Here is a 26,789-nt window from a genome sequence, read left to right as displayed (position 1 = left end):
GCATGTCGAAAAGCACTAAATGCCCTAAAGAAAGAACTCCATAATCCAGTCAGAGACGACGCCAAAATAGCTAAGCTAAGATCTGAATATAAGCAGGCCCAAATCAGATGTAAAAAAGAGATGAAGGAAAAACTATGGGCACAGCTACATGAGAGCTGCCAAACAAAGGACAGCTCTCAGTTCTGGCAAGTTGTAAAATCTCCTTTCTTGCTTGAGGCCAAATCCCATCAATACCTAGACGTAGCAGTGTCCGCGGACGAGTGGGTGACTCACTTTTCTAAGATCTTTAGTGATCTCCCCCCGGACAGTGCGGCACAATTTAATCAAGAATCTAGATCCCCAAGAAAAGGAGTGTACCCAATTGATCTATCCTTTACCCTGGGGGAGGTTATAAGCGCACTATCCTCCTCAAAAACTGGAAAGGCTCCTGGCCCGGACGGCGTCCCATTAGACATATTTGTCTCTAACATCGACCTATGGTCTCCAATTATCACCCAGCTAATGACAGCAGTTCTTAGCACTGGCCTTCTGGATTCTTGGTCTTCCTCCATACTTCTTCCTATTTTTAAAAAAGGGGATAGAAACGACCCTGCCTGCTACAGGCCCATCTCCCTCCTGGATTCATTGGGAAAAGTCGCGGGTCGCTTAATCCTTGACCGTTTGCAGGATTGGGCGGCGGAGAATAACATCATCACCGACCTCCAGTATGGATTCCGGGAGGGACTGGGCACTGTTGAACAGGCTTTAAATTTAGCACTTCTAATAGGAAAGTATGTGGGAGCCAAACGGGGAAACCTATACATGGTTTACGTCGACCTTAGTGCGGCGTTTGACTGTGTAATTCATGCCAAGCTATGGCCCATCTTGGAGAAAATGGGGGTTGACCCGCCGCTAATCAAATTCTTGCGCGAGCTTTATTCTGAAGCTTCGGCTCGTGTAAGGTTTGGAACAGGTGGCGAATTAACATCTTCCTTTCAAATAACACGTGGAGTTAGGCAGGGTTGCGTCCTGGCTCCCTTCTTGTTTAATTTATATACGACTGGTTTGGAAGCAGCCATGCTTGAAGGGAGCCAGGACCTACCTACCATTAACCATCGCCCTATCCCAGCATTGCTCTACGCTGATGACTCAGTTATCTTTGCTAGATCCCTGGTTCAATTACAGAAGCAACTAGACAAATACTGTAACTATATGCTTTCCCTGGGGTTAAAGGTAAATAAGACCAAGACCTTTGTTATGAAAACGGGGCCCAAGGTGACAAGCTCGAAGTATCTTACTATCGAGCATTCAAAATTAGAACGAGTCAGGGAATACCCTTATTTGGGTATATTAATAGATGACCAGCTAACGTGGAAAAGGGCACTGGTAACTAGAAAACTGCTATACCAGCGTGCTACATCTGCCCTAATTTCATTTTCTAGAAAACTGGGTAAGCCATCTCCCCCCGCACTACTTAAAATCCATCAAGCTAAGTGCCAGAGCATTGCTACATATGGGGCTGGCGTATGGGGTTATGTAAATACGGCCGAACTCCAAAAAATTCAAAATGGCTTTGCAAAATACCTGTTGGCCCTTCCCCAGAGTGCCCCCACATACGGATGCCATACTGAGCTTGGGATTGACTACCTAGCTGATTACATCAAATGTCAACCAATGCTCCTATGGCATCGTATCTGGTCTAAGCCTGAATGTCACCTTACTCGGGCCCTGATCTCGGATTGCCTGGGGCTGTCCTCTTGGAAAAAGATCCCATGGTTGGCTTACGTTGTCAACTTTTTGGAAGATCTGGATCTTAATCAATACGTAACAGAGCCGTCATTAATCAGTGAGCTAAGTAGGAAAACCTTTAAGTGCCATTGTCTTAACCATCTTAGGGAACTTCGTTTGAGCGGCGAATTACCCAAGCAATCAAATGCCCACGTTATGATGGTACAAGTTTCTCCAGGCTTACAGCCTTACCTCACTTATTATTTGACAAACTACGAAAAATACCTTATAACCAGGTTTCGTTTTAATTTGTTTTTCCGATTGATAACCTTCCCAAACCCATTAAATTGGTCCCACAACTTAGAGAAATGCCCATGCGATAAGGTCTCATCCCAATCCACCATGCATGTAGCTTTTTTCTGTTACTATTACGCCTTACCCCGCAAACGCTGGGTTCTGCCCGTGTTGCGTCAGATGGGGTTGAGGACCTGTCGACCAGCGCTTCTTGCATTGCAACAGCCAAATTCACAACACGAGGCTAAAATACTGGCAATGTATTTGAAATCATGTATAATAATACGTAAAACAATAAGGAACGAGGATCTAACACATTGAAACATTGTGCTGGTAGTTGACTGAAAGTGTATTTTTCCCTTCTGTTATTTTTTCTGTAACGTTATAGGCTTTTTTAAAAAAAAATTATACTGTAATATTGTAATAGCATTACTTGTTCCGCATCTATGTAAATATGTATTTTTAAATTATGATGTACTTTTTATGGTTAACTAATCGTCTAACCGAATAAAAGAATTTGAACTGAACTGCCCCTCTTTCAGCCTTTGCCTCCTCTGCTATGTGCCCCTTTCCATCCGTCTCTGCTCTCTCCACTGCCTCTGCAGACCCTTCCAGCTCCTTTCTCTCTTCCTTACCCTTTCCCCGCGCCACCCCTCCCGCTCTCCATCTCTCCTCTTCATGGTCATCCTCTCTGTTGCCATGGTTACCCCCCTCCCTGGCTGACACCTGCCTGCTCACTGCAGCCTGTTTATATGTTGACATTTTCCGGACGGCTCCCCGGGGACCCATCCGTCTCTGGTACCAGCAGCCGGGAGCAAGAGGTGCCCATTATCACTTCACCGATAATTAATTCCACATCATGGCTCTCCTAAAGCTCTCCTTCCAGCCTGCTCCCCCTCATTAGTGACCCTAACGAACAGGCGACGGGGCTGTGACACATACTGGAGCAGCATGCGCACCTCGTGACACATCTCTGCAGCAGGCGCACCAAGCCCCCGAGCTAGGATATGGGATCATGCGCGCGAACTGCTGGTTACTCATGCGTGTCTACAGAGCATGCATCTGGCCCTTGAGGTATACGCAGAATGGGACCTGTGACCTGCAGGTTACTCACAGATGTTACCACCAGGTGAATTTACTCACTGAGCTAGGCCTGGGCGGAGTTCTCAAAGTACCACTACACGGAACTAACAGCCACATGCAACAAGCTAAAAACCGGTCGTAAACGGGCAGATTCTCAGAATCTGCCCCTTTGTGACTAGTTTTTTTGCATTTGGGATTCATCATCCCAAATGCAAAAATCGCAATTTAAGGAATCTCTAAATTGAGATTCCTTAAATTGCGATTGCATTTAAGGAATCCCAAATTGAGATTCCTTAAATGCAATGCATCAAAGTCATAACATTAGCGATTTCGCTAATAGGAGTAGCAAATTACCATGAAGTTGAACTTCATGGTAATTTGCAAAAAACTTTGAAAAATGCACTTTTGTGCATTTTTCAAAGTTTCATGTTGCGCCACACATGCCCTTAGGGCATGTGTGTGCGTAACATATGTGCACAGATCAATTTCAGGGGTGCAACAGGGTGTCATTTTGACACCCTGGCACCCTTAAATTGCATTCTCAATTTGCGATTCTCTATTTGAGAATTACAAATTGAGAATGTCTTCCCATTTGGAATGAATGGGGAGGTATTCCTTAATTGCGATTTGCAATTTGCGAGTCGCAATTAAGGAATGTTTAGAAATCGCTATTTTTTAACCGATTTCTACATGTATAGGCTTTTGCGATTCCTTAATTGCGATTCCTTAAAAATTGCAATTAAGGAATTGCAAAAGCCAACATTGATGCATGTGCCTGAAAGTGAAGAGACCAAAAAACTCTGCTGCGCTATGCAGAGTTCCGCAAGCAGTGGGGTGCGTTAGGTTGTGCTGATTTTTAACATTATCAGCCATATTCATCAACATGAATTGCGCTCGCAAATGGCCAGATTCTGAGAATCTGGCCGCTTGAGAGTGCGATTTTTGCATTTGGGATTCATCATCCCAAATGCAAAAATCGCTATTACCGAAATCACATATTTGCGAGGAATTGGATTTAAGGAATCTCTAATAGAGATTCCTTAAATCCAATTCATCAACCAATTGGAAATTGCGAATTCGCAATATTTGGTCCCAATTTACCACCAAGTCTGACTTGGTGGTAAATTGCGAAAAAAGAGTAAAAAGCACTTTAGTGCATTTTTTTCTTTTGCATGTTACACACACACATGTCCTCTGGACATGTGTGTGCGCAACACCTGTTCAAATGTGCATTTGAGGGGTGCTACAGGGTGTCCTTTGGACACCCCTGGCACCCTTCAAATCGCAATCTTATTTGCGATTAGCAAATTGCTAATCGCAAATAAGGAATACTCCCCATTCATTCCTATGGGCCTTTTGGCCCATAGGAATGAATGGGGAGTTTTTCCTTATTTGCGATTAGCAATTTGCTAATTGCAAATAAGGAATCAGTAGGAATCGCAATAAATTTTGCTAATCCTACATGAATTCCGTTTTGCGAGTCCTTAATAGCGAATCGCTATAATTCGCTATTAGGGCCTCGCAAAACGGGAGATTGATGAATCAGGCTGTATGTGTTTGTCCCATGCTGGAAAATCAGCGCAAGCTGCACCATGCGCAGCCCAAGAGGGTGCTGCTTCTTTCTGCTGCTCAAGTATATGTTCTACTCAAGCCATACCTTCCTCAACGTGAGTGGAACATTTCTCAATGTGAGCGTCGCTACCATCCATGGCCCCCGTTGGACTTTCCTCGATCGCACTCGCCAACGTGAGGAAGAAACTCTGCTCTGCGTTTTTCAGAACTCTGCGTGCTCCGTGGAATACGAAAAACTCTGCAAACTCCGTGAACAGAGCGGTGTTTACCATCCAGGCCTAATTGGAAACTGCACTCTGCGGATTACACACGGGTGCGTGCAGCAGGGAGCTTTACATTACCATGCTATCTCGCAAAGATTGGAACTTCTGAAAAGCAGGTGCAGACATATATCTAGCCGGGCTGAAGACGGCTGGACTGTTCCCATGAGGCACAGGGTCAGACTGATTTGCATATAGCCATGTCTGAACTTGGGTGGCGGAGTGGGCTAAAGAACGGTGATGGATTAAACCCAGATCTTTTGACTGGGTGTGAGTGTTTGATTGGTTCAGATGCTCCGTCCATCACCACCCTCTTTTGTACCGACATATATCTACAGCAGTCTCTTCTACATGCTGAGCGGACCCACCGAGAATGACATCAATGGCATGCAAGCTAAATCCAGATATTTGTGGCACAGGTATTAACTCACGTAAATACCTCACCAGGCTTGGAATTTGTGGCTTCCACGTTACAAACAGATTTCTACAGAAGTTGCATTTATTCAGTAACGAGCTAATCAGGATTGTATCATGCGACCGAAAGATCTCACTCTCACCTGGTGTTCAGAGAAGGCGCATTTACCCTACTGAGCTATCTTGCTGGAATTGGAGTCCGTGACCGACTAGTGACATACATTTTCTGCTGCAGGCACACGAGCCTACTGAGCTATGTGACCTCAAAGTTACACTCAGATCCCTTCACCAGATGCATTATCCTAGATGCATTATCCCTCTGAGCTGTCTTATTTGGAATTGAGGCTGTGAATCATGCGCAAATCTTTGCAGGCGGTGCAGTAACCCGCTGAATTATCTTACTGCTGTAACCGGTGACCTGCAGGTTAGCCACAGAACCTTGAAAAGGGTGCATTGTCCAACTGGTCTATCTTTCCGGCATTGGAAACTATGACCCGTAGGTTACAGGCAGATCTCTGCCACCAAAGCATTTGCCTCTGAACTATATTATCGTGCCAGGAAAATATAGACGACCTGTGGGTTACCCACACATCTTTGCAGCAGAAACCGAAAGTTCTCTGCAGCGCCGGCATTTGCTCGCTGGACTATCATGTAGGGACTGGACCAACGACCTCTAGCTATCACATACATTTCTTGCTGCTGAACGGAACTTGCTCCCTGAGCTATTTTACAGGGATTGGAATTTGTGATCTGGTGCGACACAGCTCTGCTACCATTGGAGCATGGATGTGACCTGCAAGTTTCTTACCCATAGATCTCTGCAACAGGAACACTAGCCCTCTGAGCGTGCAGCACGCTAAACGCGTCAGTGTTTCACATAGAGGCAGTAAGCGCTGTATAAATATTTCACAATATAATATAAGAATATATGTTTACATGTGACTTATCGTGCGCAAACAAAGCTGCAATCAACGCATCACTGCACGTGATGGAGTTTTAACAGAAGCAGTGCAGGGGGGGGGGGAATGGTTATTGTGCAGACCTGCTCTAGGGCAGGCGCGCAACACCCATTGGGCTCACCGGGCTTCAAACCTATTGTACTAATCGTTATACATCGATTTAAGTTGGAAGCAAAACGACTGGGGGAGGAGGGTGCTCTAAAAGGGGTGTGGCCTATGTAAATAAGGGCGTGGGTCAAACAAGTAAACTACATTTTTGTGATCTCTATAGTGGGCCATCCCACCGGTATTGTGGTACAAGATTGAGTAAAACGTGTTAAATACAAACAGAAACCAAATGGCTGACATTGATTACCTTAATGTTTTATTTTTACATTAATTGTTCCGAATTCGATCAGCGTTTTTTGTCAGTAAAGTTAAGGACACGAATATAGGGCCCTGTAGAGACCCGTTTTAAAGTCCATTTTAAATTACTAACGGGTCTGAGACCCGGAGGGACCCGGTCCACTTAAAGCCCTGCTTACGCACACCCATAATTCTCATGGCAGGACCTAGGGTTTCTCATGCATGTGTGGGAAGATCACACTCTGCCCTTGGCCCAGATAATGCTGGAGTACAGATTAGAAATTGTAGGGCCTGGAGGCAAATCCATCCCCACCAGACATAGGGTGGACATCCGGCAGACAGGAAGTCAGCTCTTTGCAAGAGCTGCACCCAGGGCCTCCAACGGGAACACATTGGGCTTTCCTGGGCACTCATCTTTGGAGCTGTATGCGGATATTTATTCACTTCCCTTACAGGACAACTGCAAGGTTTAGTCGCTGTCCATTGAAACGAAATGGCTCTGACTTGTGCCTCAAAATGATGTGTGTGTGTGTATGTTGTACTTTTCAACAGGTAGGTCTTGTTTCTTGACCAGAGAAAAATCTGATTGAAAACCAGTTCAAATGTCTGGTTCTTCGTGATCCTAAACTAGTAAACGTTACCATTATGGCAGGGCCATCTCACAACTGCAGGATCAAATTCAAAGGTGGTCCGGCCTGCTGCTAGCTTTAGCAGACGTAATAGCAATTATCAAAATGATAGTACTGCCTACATTTCTATACCTCTTTTATCAGCATTCCAATCATGCTGCCACAACAACTTTTTAAAACACTTAGAGCGCATATAATTACAATGGCCTGGGTAGGGATACGGCCACTTATACGATAGGAAGTCCTCACCTTACCGTATACACTAGGAGGCTTTAATGCACTACATCAACACTTACACTAACTTTGTACACAGGACCATTTCACCCCCTTCTGGCATGCTCCCCATGACTATGTCCCATATCTGACAGCAGAGCATGATGATTCCCATTCTAGTACAAGCTATTCTACCGCATAAGCGCAAAGGTTTGATACGTAATGAAATCAACTTGAAACACTCCAGCACACGTGCAAGCTTTAAGGGTGCACAGGGGTAAGGTCCCTTTATATGCTCCAGAACTCCTGTTGAAATTTCATCTCGCATTGTCGGTCACGCAGGAGAATAAGCTGTTGGGACTGCTTGGTCAAGCTGGGCTGTAGACAGTGGGGTATGCCTACCCAAATGGCATGTTCATAGCCTTGCATGATGTTTCACAGACACAGCAACACACCCCGATATTGACCTTCACATACTATTGTCTCAGAGCGAAACTGGACGAAGTACATGGGAGAATCCTCCCCACTGTCCAGGCCCTCCTCTGGGAGGGACCCCCTGAATCGTCCCAACTCTTTCCTTATGGTACTTAAGGGCTTACCTCTGGGTGGGTCCCTAAATTCGTCGTGGGACAAGAGTAAGCCTGGGCGTAGTTCGCGTAGCCGCACTCCGCGGAGCTACGCGAAGATGCACTTGCACTCCGCGAAACTACGCATAGCTCCGCGAGCATGCGTAGTAGCTTGCTTGACCCGTTCGCGAGCCATTTTTCGTCTTCGGGAGCGCCGTGGAACTCTGGAACCTGCTCGACACCACATCTCCAGACGTCGCTTTCCTCACGGAAACATGGATGAACGCCTCCTCAGCGCCCGACATCACCGTCGCCATCCCGGACGGATACAAGATCACCCGGAGAGACCGCGTCAACGAGACAGGAGGAGGCATCGCCATCGTCCACAAGAACACCATCTGCATCACGACCAACTCAGACGACACCCTCACAGCCGCTTAACATCTTCACTTCCAGATACACACCGACCACAAGACCACACTCAGAGGCACCCTCATCTACAGACCCCCAGGACCTCGCACGCAATTCAGCGAAGACATCGCAGACTTCATCAGCCCGCACGCCCTCGCCTCCGCTGACTACATCCTCCTAGGGGACCTCAACTTCCACCTGGAGAACAACAACGACAACACCACCACCACCCTGCTGGACAACCTTGCCAAACTCGGACTCATACAACTGGTGAACACCCCCACCCACTACGCCGGACACACGCTTGACCCAGTCTTCTCCTCCAGCAAGTACATCTCCTTCAGCCACTCCACCGGACTCCACTGGACAGACCACAGCTGCGTCCACTTCAGCTTCAGAAAGACCACGACTCACCACCACCCGCAACAGGTTCCCCGCAGGAACTGGAACAAGATCACCACCGACCAGCTCACCACTTCATTGAGCCAGAACCCTCCCGCCAGCTCAACGGACCCCAACCAAGCAGCCAACAACCTCACACAGTGGATCACCAATTGCGCTCGCCCAACCAGCCTCGACCACTCGCAGTCCGGCTTCTGCGCCAACCACAGCACCGAGACCGCCCTCATCGCAGCCACTGACGACATCCGAGCCCTGCTCGACAACTGGGAAACAGCGGCCCTCATCCTCCTGGACCTCTCCGCAGCATTCGATACGGTCTGCCACCGCACCCTAGTGCAGCGCCTCAGCAACATCGGAATCCAAGAGAAGGCACTGGAGTGGATCATCTCGTTCCTCACCAGAAGAACCCAGAGAGTCCGCCTCCCCCCGTACAGATCCAAGGCCACCGAAGTCATATGCGGCGTACCACAAGGATCATCACTCAGCCCCACCCTCTTCAACGTCTACATGAGCCCCCTCGCAGCCATCGTACGCCAACACAACCTCAACATCATCTCCTACGCCGACAAAACCCAGCTGATCCTCTCCCTCACCAACGACCCAGGAACCGCCAGAACCAACCTACACGAAGGGATGAAAGACGTAGTCGAGTGGATGAGGAACAGCCGCCTGAAACTGAACTCAGACAAGACGGAAGTCCTCATCCTTGGATCATCACCCTCCGCCTGGGACGACTCCTGGTGGCCCCCTGCCCTGGGCAGCGCACCCAAACCAACGGACCACGCACGCAACATGGGCTTCATCCTGGACTCCTCCCTCTCGATGACCAGACAAGTCAACGCCGTCTCATCATCATGCTTCAACATCCTACGCATGCTCCGAAAGATCTTCCGATGGCTCGCCACCGAAACCAGGAAGACGGTCACACAGGCACTCGTCACCAGCCGACTGGACTACGGAAACACCCTCTATACCGGAACCACAGCCAAACTCCAGAAAAGACTCTAACACATCCAGAACGCCTCCGCACGACTCATCTTGGACATCCCCCGACACAGCCACATCTCCGGACACCTGAGAGACCTTCACTGGCTCCCCGTCAGCAAGAGAATCACGTTCCAACTCCTCACCCACGCACACAAGGCTCTCCACGACCAGGGCCCCAGGTACCTCAACAACCGCCTGACCTTCTACACTCCCACCCACCAGCTACGATCGACCAGCCACGCCCTCGCCGCCGTGCCACGCATCCGAAGATCCACCATGGGAGGAAGATCCTTCTCCTACCTGGCAGCCAAGACTTGGAACTCCCTCCCCATCCACCTCCGCCTGACCCAAGACCACCTCTGCTTCAGGAAGCAACTCAAGACATGGCTGTTCGAGCAGTAGCGGACCCCCCTCCCCCAAGCGCCTTGAGACCCTCTGGGTGAGTAGCGCGCTATACAAATATCCTGATTGATTGATTGATTGATTGCCTGCATGCTCGGGATGTGTAGCGCGCGAAGTTACCCATGAGGTTTGTCCCGCCCACTCGCGTCCCCTTATTTTCGGTCACTACTAACGTGTTCGCGAGTTATTCTGTGCCAGATTGCAGTTTCTGCGTGTTCGGCAACTCGATCTTACCAACAAGCATCCTCGCGCATGCAAAAATGCTATTGAGCGCGCGAGAACTACGCTACGCAGCAGTTTGCAGAGTATTCGACAACTTTGCGTTCTCCGCGGAGCGCGGAGTTGCCGAAACTCCGCAAACTCCGCGAACGGAGCGTAGTTCTTCGCCCAGGGTTAGACAAGAGTCAGATCCAAAACCACTTAAATTTCATCCGTTTGGGAACTTTTGGCTTCGCTTTGGGAACCAAGACTGCAACTGGGAAGACTCCTGCTGCTCCTGGTCTTGTTGTCCTGCCAGTCTTCTGGAACGTCTGTACCTGTGGTCCATACAAGTTTTTCACAAGGCCCGTGGACATCCAAGACACACAATGGAATTTCCTTTGAAGTGAAGGAGTCACTTCCCTGCATCTGCAGGCACTGCAACAAAGCTAACCGGTCTGCTGTTCCAGAGCTCCTATGGACTCTGAAAGGTTCAGCTACACAAGTAGTGGTTCTGCAACTCCCTCGAGGCTTGCACTGTCTTCATAGCAATTTTGAAGCCAGTATCCCTCGTCGAAACCACTGGATCAGTACTCCGGTGCACCGTGTCAACTTGCCGTTGCCAAGGCTTGTTGACTCTCTTTACCAGAGATCTTCGGGCTCCAAGAAGCTCCAGCCACAAGCATCTCCTGCAGCCAAGATTGTTGCCTGCACTGCATCTTCTGCACCATGGGCCTTCATCCTTTGGTGAGCTGCTCGAGGTCTTCTTGCAACTCCAGTGTCTTCGGCCCGTTGGTCCTCCTGAGGGTCTTCTTTAGCTCCAGTGGGCTCCCCTTCTTGCTCAGAGCCTGCTCTGACTTACCTGCGCGTGGTGAGTCACTTGACCTTGCTGGTCCCAATACTGCACGTTGGTTGATGACTATGTTGGTTACCGTTGCCAAGGCTTGTTGGTGCCCCTGCCAGACACTGACCCCTTGGCCTGTGACATCCGACGTGGAACAGCTCATGAACATCTCATGGTCTTCCACAGCATCACCTGATCCGCACAGCTGCAATTTCAAGGGCACTGTCAACTCTCCTGCATCTCCAACATCGGTCTTCCGCGCCTCCTGGTTACTCCTGAGTGGCATAGACTCTGTCCCCTTTGCTTGCAGGTACCTTTCATCTGGAATCCACATTTGGGTTCCACCGGACTCGTTTTCCTTCTTCGCCAGTGGCATCTTCACTGAAGTCCTCCCTTGTGGTCTAAGGCGGTTTTCAACGTCACTTTGCACCTATGACCCTGTTCCCAGGCAGGTCGCTCCCCATGCCACAACAGCACCACCTGTTGTGCCCACGACTCAGCTCGCTCTGCTGCGGCCTCTAACGCAAGTTCGAGGCCAGGCTTGCTCCCTTGGTTCTGCTCAGCACTCTGACTGCTTGTCTCATTTTGCGTTAATTCCTCTTTTTGCCTTAATTTCCTGTTTTGCCTGTTTTTCCTTCTGTAATTGCCTGTGCTGTTGTTGCTTTGCCTCATTTACTGGTTTTTCCCCTTTTGCCTTCTGTTCCCTTCGCTGTCCCTCGCCCGTTTTTTCACCGCTGCTTTCCTGCGGCCCGCCCCCCTGCGCGCCCATTAGCCTCTCCCGCTCCTGCCTCCCAGCTGCTCCTCCCTTCCACCTCCCCTCATATGGCGGCGGTTGCGCATCGGATGCGCCGAAGGCGCGCCTAAGGCAAGTCTGTCTGCGCCCGTCCGCCACTGGACCGCACCCACGCCTGAACCCCTAGCCCCGCTAACACCATGACACCAGACACTGCTACCACTCCAGAACCCCCCACGCACTCAACGTTGTACAATCATGCACCTGCTGCCTTGCCGCCCAAGATGCACCCAAGGACCCTTCTCCTGCCGGAACTGCAGCTTCACCAACATCCGGCTCGCCAACCCAACGACCAGGAAAGAACCCTACTACCTCGGAGGCATTCTTCTCAACACCCGCTCAGCCTGCAAACACGCCGTTGAACTCTGGTACCTACTCGAGTCAACCACCCCAGACGTCGCCTTCCTGATGGAGACCTGGCTGAACCCCTCCTCGGAACCCGACATCACCATAGCCATCCCGGAAGGCTACAAGATCACTCGCAGGGACCGCACCAATGAAGTAGGAGGAGGAATCTCCATCGTCCCCAGGAACACGCTCAGAGTCTCGACCAACACCGACGACACCATCAGCACCGCCAAACACCTGCACTTCCAGATCCAAACCGACCCCAACACCACCCTCAGAGGAACCCTCGTCTACAGACACCTGGACCCAGACCACAAATCAGCAACTCCATCTCCGACTTCGTCAGCACACACGCCCTAGCCTCCAGAGACTACATCCTCCTCGGGGACCTGAACTTCCACCTCAAGAACAACATCGACAACAATTCTGCTACCTTGATCGACAACCTAGCCAACCTTGGACTCAGACAACTCGTCACAACACCCACCCACTCCGCTGGCCACACGCTTGACCCCATCTTCTCAGCAACCCTCCACGTCTCCTTCAACCACACCACCGAACTCCACTGGACCGACCATCGCTGCATCCACTTCACCTTCCGAAAACCCACCACGCACCACCGCACCAAACTGATGCCTCGCTGCTGCTGGAGCAAAGTCACCGAAGACCAGCTAACCACCACCCTCGCCCAAAGCCCACCCTCCGACCGCAACACCGTCGCCCGCAACCTCAGACAGTGGATCGACGACTGCGCAACACCCTCACCCCGTTTAAGAACCACCCCCAATAGCCACACCAGCAATAAAGAAGCCAGCTGGTTTACTGATGACCTCCAGGCCTCCAAACAAACCTGCCGAAAGCTAGAGAAGAATTGGCTCTTAGAATGAACACTGAACAGCTATGCAGCCCACAAGAACGCCACCCGCAGACACCATCACCTCATCAGATCCGCCAAAAGGGCCTTCTTCAAAGATCGTCTAGACAACAACGCACACAATAGCAAAGAGCTCTTCAACATCGTGAAGGAACTCTTCTAGCCCAGCTCCAACACCAACGACATCCCAGCCTCGCAAGACCTGTGCGACTCGCTGGCCACCTTCTTCCATTGCAAGATCGCAGACATCCACGACAGCTTCAACGCCACGACTGCCCCGACAACCACTGAGACCTCTACCCCCACGACCACCATCCGCACCAACCGCCTGCTCACCTGGACCAACATAAACAACGATGACACCATCAAGACCATGAACACTATCCACTCGGGATCTCCGTCAGACCCATGCCCACACCACATCTTCAACAAAGCCAGCGCCGCCATTGCATCCCATCTCCTGAAAGCCACAACATTTCCTTTGAGACAGCTACCTTCCCGGAGAGCTGGAAGCACGCCGAGATCAACGCCTTACTCAAGAAACTCTAGGCGGACCCTAAGCACCTCAATAACTTCCGGCCCATCTCCCTGGTCCCGTTCCCCGTAAAGGTCATCGAGAAGACTGTCAACAAACAACTGACCCGCTACCTTGAGGAGAACAGCATCCTGGACCCATCCCAGTCCGGGTTCCGCAGCAACCACAGCACTGAAACTGCCCTCATCGCTGCCACTAATGACATCAGGACCCTGCTAGACAACGGAGAAACCGTGCCCCTCATTCTCCTGAACCTGTCAGCCGCCTTCAACACGGTCTGCCACCTCACACTACGCGCACGCCTCCACGACACCGGGATACAAGCGAAGGCCCTGGACTGGACCACCTCCTTCCTTTCTGGCAGAACACAGAGCGTCAGCCTCCCCCTTCCGCTCCGAAGCCACCAAGATCATCTGTGGTGTACCCCGGGGCTAATCCCTCAGCCCAGCGCTGTTTAAAATCTACATGGCATCGCTCGCCCACATTGCCCGACTACACGACCTCAACATCATCTCCTATGCTGATGACGCTCAGCTGATCCTCTCCCTCACCAAGGACCCCCACACCACCAAAACCAAACTCCACGAAGGAATTAAGTCCGTCGCCGAATGGATGAGGAACTGCCTCGGATTACTCCTGTTGGCCGACTGCACTGGGAACAGCTCCAACACCCACCCACCACGCATGCAACCTATGGATCATTCTCGACTCCACCCTCTCCATGACTAAGCAGGTCAACGCCGTCTCTTCCTCCTGCTTCAACACCCTCCGCATGCTCCGCAAGATCTCCAAGTGGATCCCCACCGTAACAAGAAGAACGGTCACCCAGGCCCTCATCATCAGCAGGTTGGACTATGGAAACGCCCTCTACGCAGGAGCCTCAGCCAAACTCCTGAAATGGCTTTAACAGATCCAGAACGCCTCTGCACGCCTGATCCTCGACATCCCCCGCCGCAGCCACATCACACCCCACCTGAGAGACCTGCACTGGCTCCCCGTCAACAAAAGGAAAGCCTTCAAGCTCCTCACCCACGCACACAAGGCACTCCACAACACCGGACCAGCATTCCTCAACACTTGGTCGACCTCGCAACAGTCCCCCGCATCCGAAGAGCAACCTCCGGCGGCAGATCATTCTCCCACCTTGCCGACAAGACCTGAAACACCCTCCCCATCCACCTACGGCAGACCCAAGACCTGCTGACCTTCAGAAGACTCCTCAAGACCTGGCTTTTCGAGCAGTAGCAGCACTCCCCACCCTCCAGAGCCTTGAGACCCTCACAGGTAAGTAGTACGCTTTACAATGCTGTAATTGATTGATTGATTGATTATGCTCCTTCTTCCCTGATGTAGGTATCCTGGAGTATCCACTGGTGGGCTGACTCTCCAACCTTCATTTTCCACTGGGTTTCTTCAGGATTCTCTGAGAAGGGTCCTTCTTCTGTCAAACTGCAATCGCGACTTACCCATTGACTTGTATTGAGTATGCAGTCTTGTTTCCACTCTGTTCACACACAAAAGAAGGGGAGAGGATACGGTGCTCACCCATTCCAAGATCCCAATCAAATATTTACACACACCAAAAGGAGTAGAGAGTGAACGATCATCGTGTTGTGATATAATGTGGAAACGTGCTGTGTGTTTTAATACTGCCCTTACACTGAAGTGTGACATGCTTCATCGTAGGACTGCTTACAATACACCACGGCGCAACCAATGCCTGGGGTGGAGCAATAGGTTTGGGAAAGACATACACAACATAAAGAGAAGAAAACAATCTTTCCAAATTGTGACTGTGAAAAATGTAGGTGAAAATTGTAGTGTGGTGTGTGTTAAAACAAACTCAGAGGTTTTCCTAAGTCTGTTTTAGTCCTGGAGCCTCCGGTGAAGAATAAAAACCTGAAGGATGGTGGTGCTAGGGAGATATGATGTGCCCCTTACACCCCTCCTTACTGCCCTGTGGTCAACATGTTTCGGCCTTTTCAATGTGCCTGATCTTTAGGTCACATTGGCCTTCTTCAGGACACTCCCGGTCCCAGTACTTCTATCTACACCCCATCCTCCATTCGAGGTAGTAGGTGTGTCAAACCCTAAGCCTTACTCTGAGGCATTTCCCATGAGAGATTCCTTGGGTTCTACTGCAAAGATAAAAAGATAAGTAGTCCCAGAATGAGGCTGAATATTTACATTGAAGTACTCTATCTGTTCTAATATTACATAATGCATGCATCTTCCATAGCATATTCCACATTCTTATTCCAGACGCCAAATCCCTGGTGCTCAGGGTTACCTTTAGTAGGTTAAAATACTCATATTTCCTTCTGCTGTCTCCGAAGTCATGCAGAAATATATGGTTTAGTCATCAAATAAGTTCACACACTCATCAAGAATACCACACTTCTTGTACTCATCTTTCGGAAGGCCCACTCAGGTGTGGTGTACTCACCGAGTTTACCCCTAAGTCAAGCCAAAATGGTGGTAGGCCAGGAGAGACCTTTGTAGTCACACTCTGGGTGGGTAGCGGAAGAACAGACGAAAAAACAAACTGCATACTCATTACTATTGTTTTTTAATCCGTTATATATACACACGCTATGTCATGGAGTATCATTGTCACCCCGATGTAGTTTCCATACTAGCTGGCTTTGCTTTCTTAATCGGTTTTAGTAATTCTTTGCATGGCTAGGCCGAGGTGATCTTTTTCTTTTTTATCCATATAAATCCTCACCCAGGTAATGTAACCATGTGGTATTTAGTGACAAGACAAACAGCCAAATTCACGGTGGTGATGATATAACACCCTCTTCTTTTTGCCCCATTATTGTCATGTAAGAAAAAGGAGTTGATAGCCCGTCTCATTGACAAAATGGCAGATTAGGCATGGGAGAGACGGAGCCCCGTAAGTTAGAAGATGTACCCATTCCACTCTGCACACTCCCTCCGTGGGGTTCCTGAGTACTTACCTGGGGTGGTTCTTTGGGTCCCCAACTCTTATACATCTTTTGGGTCCATATCTAACTTTAGTTGTGGTTCACATATCTCCAGGTACAAGATATTACAATGTGTTAGTGAGTGTTTATAATAAATACATATTTTTATAACCATGCTATGTAGTTCTTTTTCATTTAACCTATACCATAAGATTAAGTACTGGTAAAACAAGCTGCTTTACACTCCTTCTGGACTATGCCCGATGGCTGCTCTCCACAGCTACCACTTAGAGAGCTTTCTAATGTTGTCTAAGACCACTAAAATCACCATAAGGGTTGTCTGGATTAGTGTAGGGTGCTACACTATAAGTGAGCACCATATACTTAGCCAGCCACCTACATTGGTGTGCAGTGGTTAGGATTCAAGCCTGTGCTGTTTTACCAGCTAATCTAGGTGTAGATTAATTTAAAAACCATCACTAGAATTAGGCACATACAACATTTTATAGAATAAGTAGTTCTACAGAATATTTAGATTGATTGTTAAGGGCCTAGCACAACCCTTTCTCCAATCTTAGGAAGTTTAGTTTACACTAGCGTAGGTAGGTGCAACACCGCACTACACCTAGTGACCAGGCCTGGGTGTAGGTTACAGAGTTTCGCTACGTGGAACTCTGCGAAGTTTCAGAAAACTCTGCGGAGTTCCAAAAGTTGCGGAGTGCAGTGCAAACTGCAGTTCCTGCTGTTCTTCCTGGCGCTCGGGCAGAAATTCTACCAGAGAGCGGCAATTCGCGCTCGAGAACTCACTGTTCGTGAGCAGGGAAAGAACTCGGCTCCACTACATGGAATGGTGTTTTCTGCTCTCCACGAGCTCTGCTGAGCGTCGAGTGCAAAAAACTCCACAAATGGAGCGGAGGTCACCGCCCAGGCCTACTTGTGAATGAATGAATGACCAGGATTTATAAAGCTTGCAGCTGCTCCAGCTGGAGCGTCCCGGCGCTGGAGATTCTCAGAAGGCTGCCCAGTGGAGGCTTAGCTCCTAAAAAAACATGTTTTCAGCTGTTTCTTGAAATGAGGAAGGTCTGTAGATGCTCTCAGGGCCACCGGCAGTTTGTCATGCTTGTGCTCCATGCAGGCCAAAAGACCTACCACCTTTTCGCGCTAAGCTTGTTTTGGGGATGCAGCCATATTATATGAGGATGACCTAAATGCTCTAGAGGGTGTGTAGCGACTAGCTCACTTTCTAAGGTATCCGGGCCCAAGCCGTGGAAGGCTTTGAAAAAAACTACAATGGCCTTGAATTTTATCTGCTCCCTCAATGGAAGCCAGTGTAAGGCTTTCAGATGGAGGGTCATGTGCGAGATAGGTTTCAGTCTGAGAATCGCTCTGGCTGCAGAGTTTTGAACTACCTTTAGGCGCTTAAGCAGGAGGGCGTTAGCATAGTTAAGTCTGGACGTGACCAGCGCCTGCACTACTATCTTCCTGGAACCTGGGAGGAGAAGTGGAAGGAATATTTTCAGCATCTGCAATAAATCAAAACAAGTTCCCACCAGTGCCTGAACCTGTGACCGTAGCAACAGCGTATTGTCGATGTGGATACCCATGTTCTTGACTGTGGATTGGGCAGTGCAGGGGGGGAGAATTCTTTGGGCCATCAAAGGCTCCAGTTGTTCTCATTGGGCAGGCCGAAGAGGACAATCTCAGATTTATCCGGATTACATTTAAGCTTATTCTTCTTCAGCCATTTAAAAACCTCTGTGAGGCAGGATCTGATTGCCTCCCCATTGAAGTCTGTGTGAAAATTAGCTCTGTGTCATCAGCATACAAGAATATTTTGGCACTGTGTAAATAAAAAAGGGTTGGACTGAGGGAGGAGCTGTGTAGGACTCCAACCTGTATGCTGGGCATATGTGCAGAGAACAGGGGAGTCCATATGATCTATTCTCTGTCCCCAAAAAGGAAGTTAACCAGGCCAGTGAACTCTCTTCGATAACCATGTTCCTCAGTCTGTCGAGAAGTATTACGTGAGGCACCATATCGAATGCTGCCATCAGGTCAAGCAAAATGAGAATCGCTCTAATTGCAGTTTGCCCTAAAATCAGATTGTGTGGGGTGCAGAAGGTTATGCGTCTCCGCATACTCCATGAGGACTTTATTGACATGTTTCTCCAACACCTTGGAGAAGGCCGGGAGGAGAGAGATGGGTCTGTAGTTCATAGGGTGCGCAATCGTTTTTTTTAGGAGTGGCAGGATCTTTGCCTGTTTACAAAGTGGTGGTATAATGCCCATTTCAAGAGAGGAGTTCAATACCTGTTTCAAGAGAAGAGTTCAATACCTTATTGACTGAGTGGTTTATGGTCGCTGCTCCTGCAAGTATCAATTTAGCTAGGCATGCATCTGTTGGTGAACCAGACTTGACGTCCACAAGAGCTGCAAGTGAGTCCTCGGGTTGAATGGCAGGATTATGTAACAGTGGAGGCCATTGTAATGGTGCGGGGGGGGGGGTCAAGGGTTGTAGAGTGGTACCATCCTGACTGCAAGGAGAGGGGATGCCTCCCCTGCCTCCATGGAGAAGGACTGCTGGATTGTCGTTATTGTATCGTGAAAGCAGCGGGCCACCTGGCTTGTCCACTCTGCTGATAGCTGAGTCTCCTTGCTAGCAGCTTTCGGAGCTGTGAACCACTTCACAATATTAAAGATTTCCTTAGTCTTGTTACTGGTGGTTGAGATTTTGTTCTGTAGATAATTTATTTTGGCCATTTTCACCATTTTATAGTATGATTTAAGAGCTGCTTTTTAGGTAATGAAATCTTCAGAGTAATAATGCTTAATCCACTTCCTTTCGAGGCCTTTGCAGTCGCTTATCCTAACTCTCAAGGCTTCATTGAACCATGGCGCTGAGCAACCGGTCCTGTTGAGGTGCGCGAGGTCAGAGGGGCGACTGCCTCGATGTTCGTCCTCAGCCATGATTCTGAACGAGAAGCATCCTCTATGGATTGCTCCGGAGAGAGAGGGCTGAGGAATCGAGCGCCCTCTGAAGGGCTGGCAAAGATATTTTATTGAGGGCTCTATAGTTAAGTGCAGCCATTCCCTTCCTTGGTGGGACTAACTTCCTGGTATCTGGTATCCTAAAATTAACTAAGAAGTGGTCTGACCAGGTTAGCGGGATTGGAGAGTCCACCTCCAATTCCATATTTCAGAAGATTTGATCTAGAACGTGTCCTCAATTATGTGTGGAAGCTGTGATGAAGGTACTAAGATTACAGGCAGCCATGATTTCGGACAGAGCCATCACACGGGGATCTTGGGGCTTATCTGAGTGAAGGTTCAGGTCTCCTAGAATGAGGAAGAGATTGTAGCTAAGGGCAGGCGGAGTGATGCATTCCTGTAAAGTGCTGGTAAAGTGACCAAGTGCTCCAGATAGTTGGGAAATCAGCGTCCCTGCAATGCATTGATGCGGAAAAGGGGTACAACAGAACTACAGGCAGTCCGTCCCTTCCACCTCGTCTAGTAGCATGGCTGAGCACTCTAGTTCCTGTTTAAAAATGATGGCGACGCCCCCAACTATCCCATCCAGGCGGTCTTTCCTCATGATTTTATGTCCTGTGGGGATGGCAGATGCAATGGTGGGGTTAGGGGAGTCAGACAACCATGTTTCAGTGAGGAACATGAGGTCAGGGTTCTCCTCTACTAGAATGTCATATATTTGTGCCGCCAGTTTTTGCATTGAGCGAATATTAAGCAGTAAGGCTTTAAAATGTTTCACCTGTCATCCTGAGCTAATGGTGCTCAGGACTGGCTCTGATGGAGAGTCCTCCTGGCCCCCAACCGGAGACCAGCTGCAGTGGGGGCAGTGAGGGATGACTCCCATGTCTCTGCTTGTCGTGATATTCCAAGAAAACTGAATTTTTACCTGAACCTCCAATTATTAAGTTATGTTACTAATACAGAACAATAAACGGAATTTAATACGTTTATCTTGGCAATCAAATTTGCCTATTGACTTTTAATTATTTTTCATGGTCAACTGTTTCTTGACAGATTAATTGTCACCATACCTTTGTATTTTTCATTTATGTAATTGTATTTTTGACACATTCATGTGGATATTCAGTGTATTGTTGAAAGTTTTTGTAATAGTTAGATTGTCTGTTTAGTAGATTATGTGTCCTTTTTTGTGACTAAATTTGAACATGAAAAATAATTAAAAGTCAATAGGCAAATTTGATTGCCAAGATAAACGTATTAAATTCTGTTTATTGTTCTGTATTAGTAACATAACTTAATAATTGGAGGTTCAGGTAAATATTCTGTTTCCTTGTTAGTAGGCCCTACCTGCCCTCCCACCCTTTCTGGGCCAAACCCCACCTTTCTTACAAATGTCGTGATATTCCGGTACTAGTGGAGGTTGCCTAATTTGAACAGTGCTTCGCGCCCTTATCTGATGGTGTGCATTGTCCCTGCGGGTTGACGGGCAGCACAGCCGCCGCCGGCCACCTCCGGGACACTGACGGGCGCAGATTGGTTTGGCTTGGCTTTGGCACGCTATTGGCGTACCACCTGCGTGTCTGCTGCATGGCCGAGCAGCGTCACCTCTTTTATACATCCGAGACTAGAGCGCACAGCTCCCAAAATGTTGGCGCTCTGTGTCCCAGACTAGGGGCTAAGGCTCCAAGAGCCCGCCCCCAACTTCCCGTGAAGCAGCGTTTCATTTCAAAGTGCGTGTGCAATTACTGTCAAATTCAAGTTCAAACAGGTAATTACTGTTTTAAAATTTGCGGACCACTTTAAGAATTGCTTAAAAACTTTACAAAGGCAGCCAGACTCGCTGAAATACGAGCAGCTTTCACCGTGAGACCAACTGCAGCGGCGCGGAATATCCTCTTTTATATATCCTAGACAAAAGTGCACACCTCCCAAAATGGTGGCGCTCTGTGACCATGTCTAGTGTCTAATGACCATGTCTTTAGTCGGGGATATCACTGTACCCCAGTCTGCTAAGTACAGTGGTCTGAAGTTCCAGGAACTAAGGACCCTGTGTAGCCTTAGAAAATAAAGGCAGGTAACAACCCCACCACTAAGCGGCTCTTAACGCTACTTCATCAGGATGACAAGAATCCTGAAGGGGCAGAAGAACAGGACAATATGGGTGGGGAAGCCCCTGAAGAGGGGGCACCAGGGGATCCTCCTAGTGACCTCAATCCAGAGAATGGCCAAGAGGAGTCTGGTGACTCCACACTGGCAAACTATGATCCCCCTGGGAATAGTGCAGATGACACAGAGGGTGTCCCCTTTATTGCTCCTGGGAGGGTTCAGAGTAGGCAGAGGAGGTCTAGGCCCCCTCTGTCGAATCCAATGCTTCAGACAGTCCCTTAGGAACCTCCATTTCTAGCAAGAGTGATAACTCCTTGAAAAGGGAGTACCATCAGATCAAACGTGAGAGAGTTAGACTTAGGCTCACGCAAGATCAGTTGGCCCTTGACAAGGAAACCCTGGAAGCACAGAAAGCTAGGAAGAAACTGGGACTAGAGTCTCATGGTGGCAGCAATAGTGTACCTAGAATCAGGGAAACATAATTTTATACTAGGATCCTAAGAAGGATAGTCCCCCCTTACCAGGAGGGGGGTGATATCCATAAATGGATCATATCCTCAGAGAAGGCCTGTAAAGTTCAGAAGGACCCTCAGGGTAGTGGGCAGCTATCCTGTGGCTCTCCTTTGCTAACAAAAGTAGAGACAAGCTCCTCACTGTTAGAGAAGAGGATGCTGACAATTATGCAAGCATCCTTGGACCGGTTTCAGGACATCACCCTTCATCAGCCAGGCTAGCTTGCATCCAGTGGTGCAATGATCACGGAACCCATGTCTGGGCATACCCTTCCCACTTAGGGTGACATATGCAAAAGAAACAATTGATGGACGGAATGCTGGACAATGCAAACATTCACTTCTAGTCTCAAGGCTCTGGGTTAAATCCATCACTCTTTTGCTCACCACACCACCCCAGTTTGGACCCAGCCATATGCAAATCAGTCTTGACCCTGTTCCTTGTGGGAACAGTCCAGCCCGAACTGCCAATCCTGGTCCTCCCTGAACCAGAAGCAAGCATCCTGGGACCGGTTTCAGGGCATCACCCTTCATCAGCCGGGCTAGCTTGAATCCAGTGGTGCAATGCGCACCGGACCGCGGTCAGGGCATACCCTTCCCACTTAGGGCGACATATGCAAAGGAAACAATTGAAGGGCGGAATGCTGGACATTGCAAACATTCCGCACCAGGTTAAAGCAGAAAAACCATGGTGGTGGAGGAGACCAAAAGAAACACAAGCTTTTTAAACCTCAGGAGAAGGGTAGGGAGAATGGCAAAGACAAAAAGGAGTCTTCTCAAGGTCCCCAATAATCTGCATCTGGGGGTGAGTCCCAAAACCCCAAGAATTGTAAAAAGAAACCTTGGTGTTATTTGTGTAAAGTAAAGACCCATTGGACAAGAGATGCTTATTGTCCAAAGCCCAGGGAACCTACTACCACTGCCCCTGAGGCAACTGTTCCCCCTAGCACCAGTACAAGCGGTAGTACAACAACCAATGGATTAATAGGGTTAACCTTGGGTTCAGAACTCCAACTCAGGCTGTTCTAGTATGTGATGGTGGCATAGATCTTGCCACCTTACTAGTAAGTCCCACTAGCGTGGGCAAGTACAGGCAACAGCCTTTAATCAATGGAAAGGAAGCAATAGCTTTCAGGGACACAGGGGTCAGTGTCACCATGGTGACAGACAAACTTGTGTCCCCTGAGCAGATCATACTTGGCCAAATGTACCAAGTACCCAACACTAGCAATGTCAGGACTGATTATTCCTTGGCAGTTGTGAGTCTCAGCTGGGGAGAAGTAACTGGCCCTAAAAGAGTTGTGATATCTCTAGATCTACCTGTAGATTGTCTGTTGGGTAATGATATAGAAAAACATGAGCCTGGTCTGAAGTAGAGTTCAGAAACTCCTACAGAGATGACGGGCAACTCTGCCAGTGTTTTTGCTGTTCCAGGGATCATTCTAAACAGCCTAGCAGTGAGGGAGCACTGGATCCTGGAAAAATGAACCAGATAGCTCCTAAGAGAAGGAGCAGGGCAGGTAAGGAATTATCCTCCTCCCAAACTCCCAGTGAGGAGGATAAGTCTCCTGAGGGAGATGATCTCAGTCCCTGTGAAAGAACTGTCCCAGAGGAACCTGGGCCTGAACAGGCAGAGTTCCTGGGGGCAGGCTGCAATTCCAGTGCAGACTTTAGTTTGGAGCAACTATTCTGCCCCTCTCTTGACCAGCTCACACAGCAAGCTGTTGCTGAGGGTCCCATAGGATCTGTTGTGAGGATAGGCTCCTGTTTTCTGAAGGGTGAGACCCCAAACCTGGTCCATCCAGGTGGTTGGTAATACCCCAGAAGTTCAGAGTTTTTCTTATCTTCCTGGCACATGACATTCCTTGTCCATGATATCTTGGGCAAAATAAGACTTGGTCAGGTTTGTCCCTCATTTTCACTGGCCCCATATGTCAGAAGACACCAATGAGTGTTGTTGCACCTGTGTCACTTGCCAAGCCAGTGTTAAATCAGGTGGCACTACAAAGGCCCCCTTAAGTCCACTCCCAGTGGTTGGGGTTCACTTTGAGAGGATGGGGATTGACATTGTTGGTCCCTTAAACCCTCCAACTGGACACAGTTACATCCTAGATGTGGTGGACCATGCCACTAGGTATTCAAAGGCTATTTCCCTTGGAACCACTGCAGCTCCTGTAGTGGCCAGGGCCCTCCTGGGAATCTTTTTCAGAGTGGGCTTTCCTAAGGAAATCCTAACAGACAGAGGTACCTACTTCATGTCTAGGTATATCACTACAATGTGGAAAGAGTGTGGAGTAAACTACAAGCTTACCTTACCCTACCATCCGCAGTCCAGTGGGCTTGTTGAGAGGTTCAACAACACCCGCAAGAGTATGATCATGGGACTCCCAGAAAAGCTCTGGTGAAAATCGGATGTCTTTCTACCTGTCGGGATTGCCCGTCCCACTAATACGCATACGCGGGTACTGGTCGGTCCCGCTGCGTCACATCACGGGCACCAGCAGAGGAGTATAAAGCTCCTGGGATCCCATATTGGAATGCTTCGCATTCTAGTGTTCGGGGTCGTCACAGTACACTTCCGATTCACTTACCTATGCTTTCAGTTCACGTCCCGCAGTTCCTCCGGTCCTTCGTTGTTTTGCTGACTTTTCTGCTCCTCTCCTCGTCGCGCTTACTGCTTGCGGCATCCTGGCATCTCGCTTGTTCCTTTGGTCGGTTTTTGGCCATCCTGTTCCTCGGCTCCCGCGTCACAGCATTTCAAGAGTCCTCAAGTGAAAAGAAACGTAAAAAAGGAAAAGAGAGAGAAGCAGCTATTACTCTGCTTTGCGATAACAGCTCTGTATGCTCTGCTCTTGCATATAATGTCCCTTTATTTATAAAACTTATCGGATTTAGGATCCTGGTCCATGGAGATTTGATTTTTCTTGCCTTTTGTCTTTCTTTTACTTTCATAAGGTTATTCCTGAAAGTCAAAAGAAATTGCCTTTTAGTTCTACCTGTCGTTAAGGTGGATTTACTATAGAGCATTCTCTCATTTACGCAAACATGGTATTAGTTACATGTTTAGGATTTGGTTCTATACAAGGAGTCCTATCTTCATGGGTCATTACAGCTAGTCCATAGGTGGGTTTTAGTGTGCTCTCCTTTTATCTTTTCTTTCATTTACCTTACTTCACTCCCTATTTAAACCCTTCCTTTTACTTTCTGCAGACAAGGAATTACCCCCCACAGCTTGTCAGTAGTCAGTGAAGAAGGGAACTATTCAGGTATTTAAGAATCATACATATTTTCCTTTAGTACCCCTTAGATTCAGCATTTCTTTACATACTTACGTTTTCTGTCTTTGTTTGGCAGAGGTTTCTCCTGGCTGTCTGGTACTGTCCTAGAATGGGGAGCGTTGTGGGACATTTTTTTTCTCTTTCCTGTTTTCCCTTCTTCCCCTGGTTTACTGCTGTTATTTTGACTCAGTTGGGTTTGATACGACACCAGAGGAGGTTGGGATCTCTCATCTTTGCATGGCTTTCCTGCGGAAACTTAAGTAAGAACTTAACAGAACACGAAGCTCATGCTCTACCTTCCGCCCAAACGCCATGGAAGTGAGTCAGGTGACACTTATGGATTTGGCCCATATGCTTGGTAATCTTCAGAAAGAAACCAAAGCTTTGGCTTCACGAGTAGATGCACTCCAGAGGGGTATGAGACCGCAGTCTGGTGTAGGGAACATGACAAAAGGTGCAGGGGTTCAGTTTCCACTTCCATCCCAGTCCCCCACCCCAAGAGTCCCTATCATACAAGTGACTACACCTTTGTATATCCCTGTCGCCCCTCCAGAGAGATTCATGGGGGATTCTACTAAATCTGCTACCTTTATCAGCCAGTGCCAACACCCTTTTATGTATGAGGCTTTCTGTTTTCCTAATGATCAAGCTAAAGTGGCCTTTGTTATTTCCTACTTAAGAGGACTAGCAGCAAATTGTCCTATATCTTTCATAGAAAGGAATGACCTGTTATACATAATTGAACAGCCTTTAGGAAGAGTTAAGAAAACTGTTCGATAGGCACTCTTTTATTCAGTCAGTGGATACATAACTTCTAAATTTGAAACAGAGAACAAAGGATTTAATTACTTACATTTCTACATTCAACAGATCGGTAGTTGAAGCCGGATTGCCAGAGGAAAAACATAGCGCTTTGTTTTATAGAGGGTTGAAAGATGAACTGAAAGATCTGTTAGCACAAGTGGTTGATCCCCCCAAGTCATGTAATGCCCTTATGAATTTGGTGGTAAAATTAGATCACAGAATTAACGAAAGGAAAAGAGAGAAGGGGCACACAGAAGGCCGTGCTATAATTTACAAAGAGAGAAAAAAGGACTCGGAGAAGGCAGTAGAGGAACAAGAACCTATGCAGATAGGAA

This window comes from Lissotriton vulgaris, chromosome 1_1, assembly GCF_964263255.1.
Source record: "Lissotriton vulgaris chromosome 1_1, aLisVul1.2, whole genome shotgun sequence".
NCBI lineage: Eukaryota > Metazoa > Chordata > Amphibia > Caudata > Salamandridae > Lissotriton > Lissotriton vulgaris.
This window is presented reverse-complemented; position numbering follows the sequence as displayed.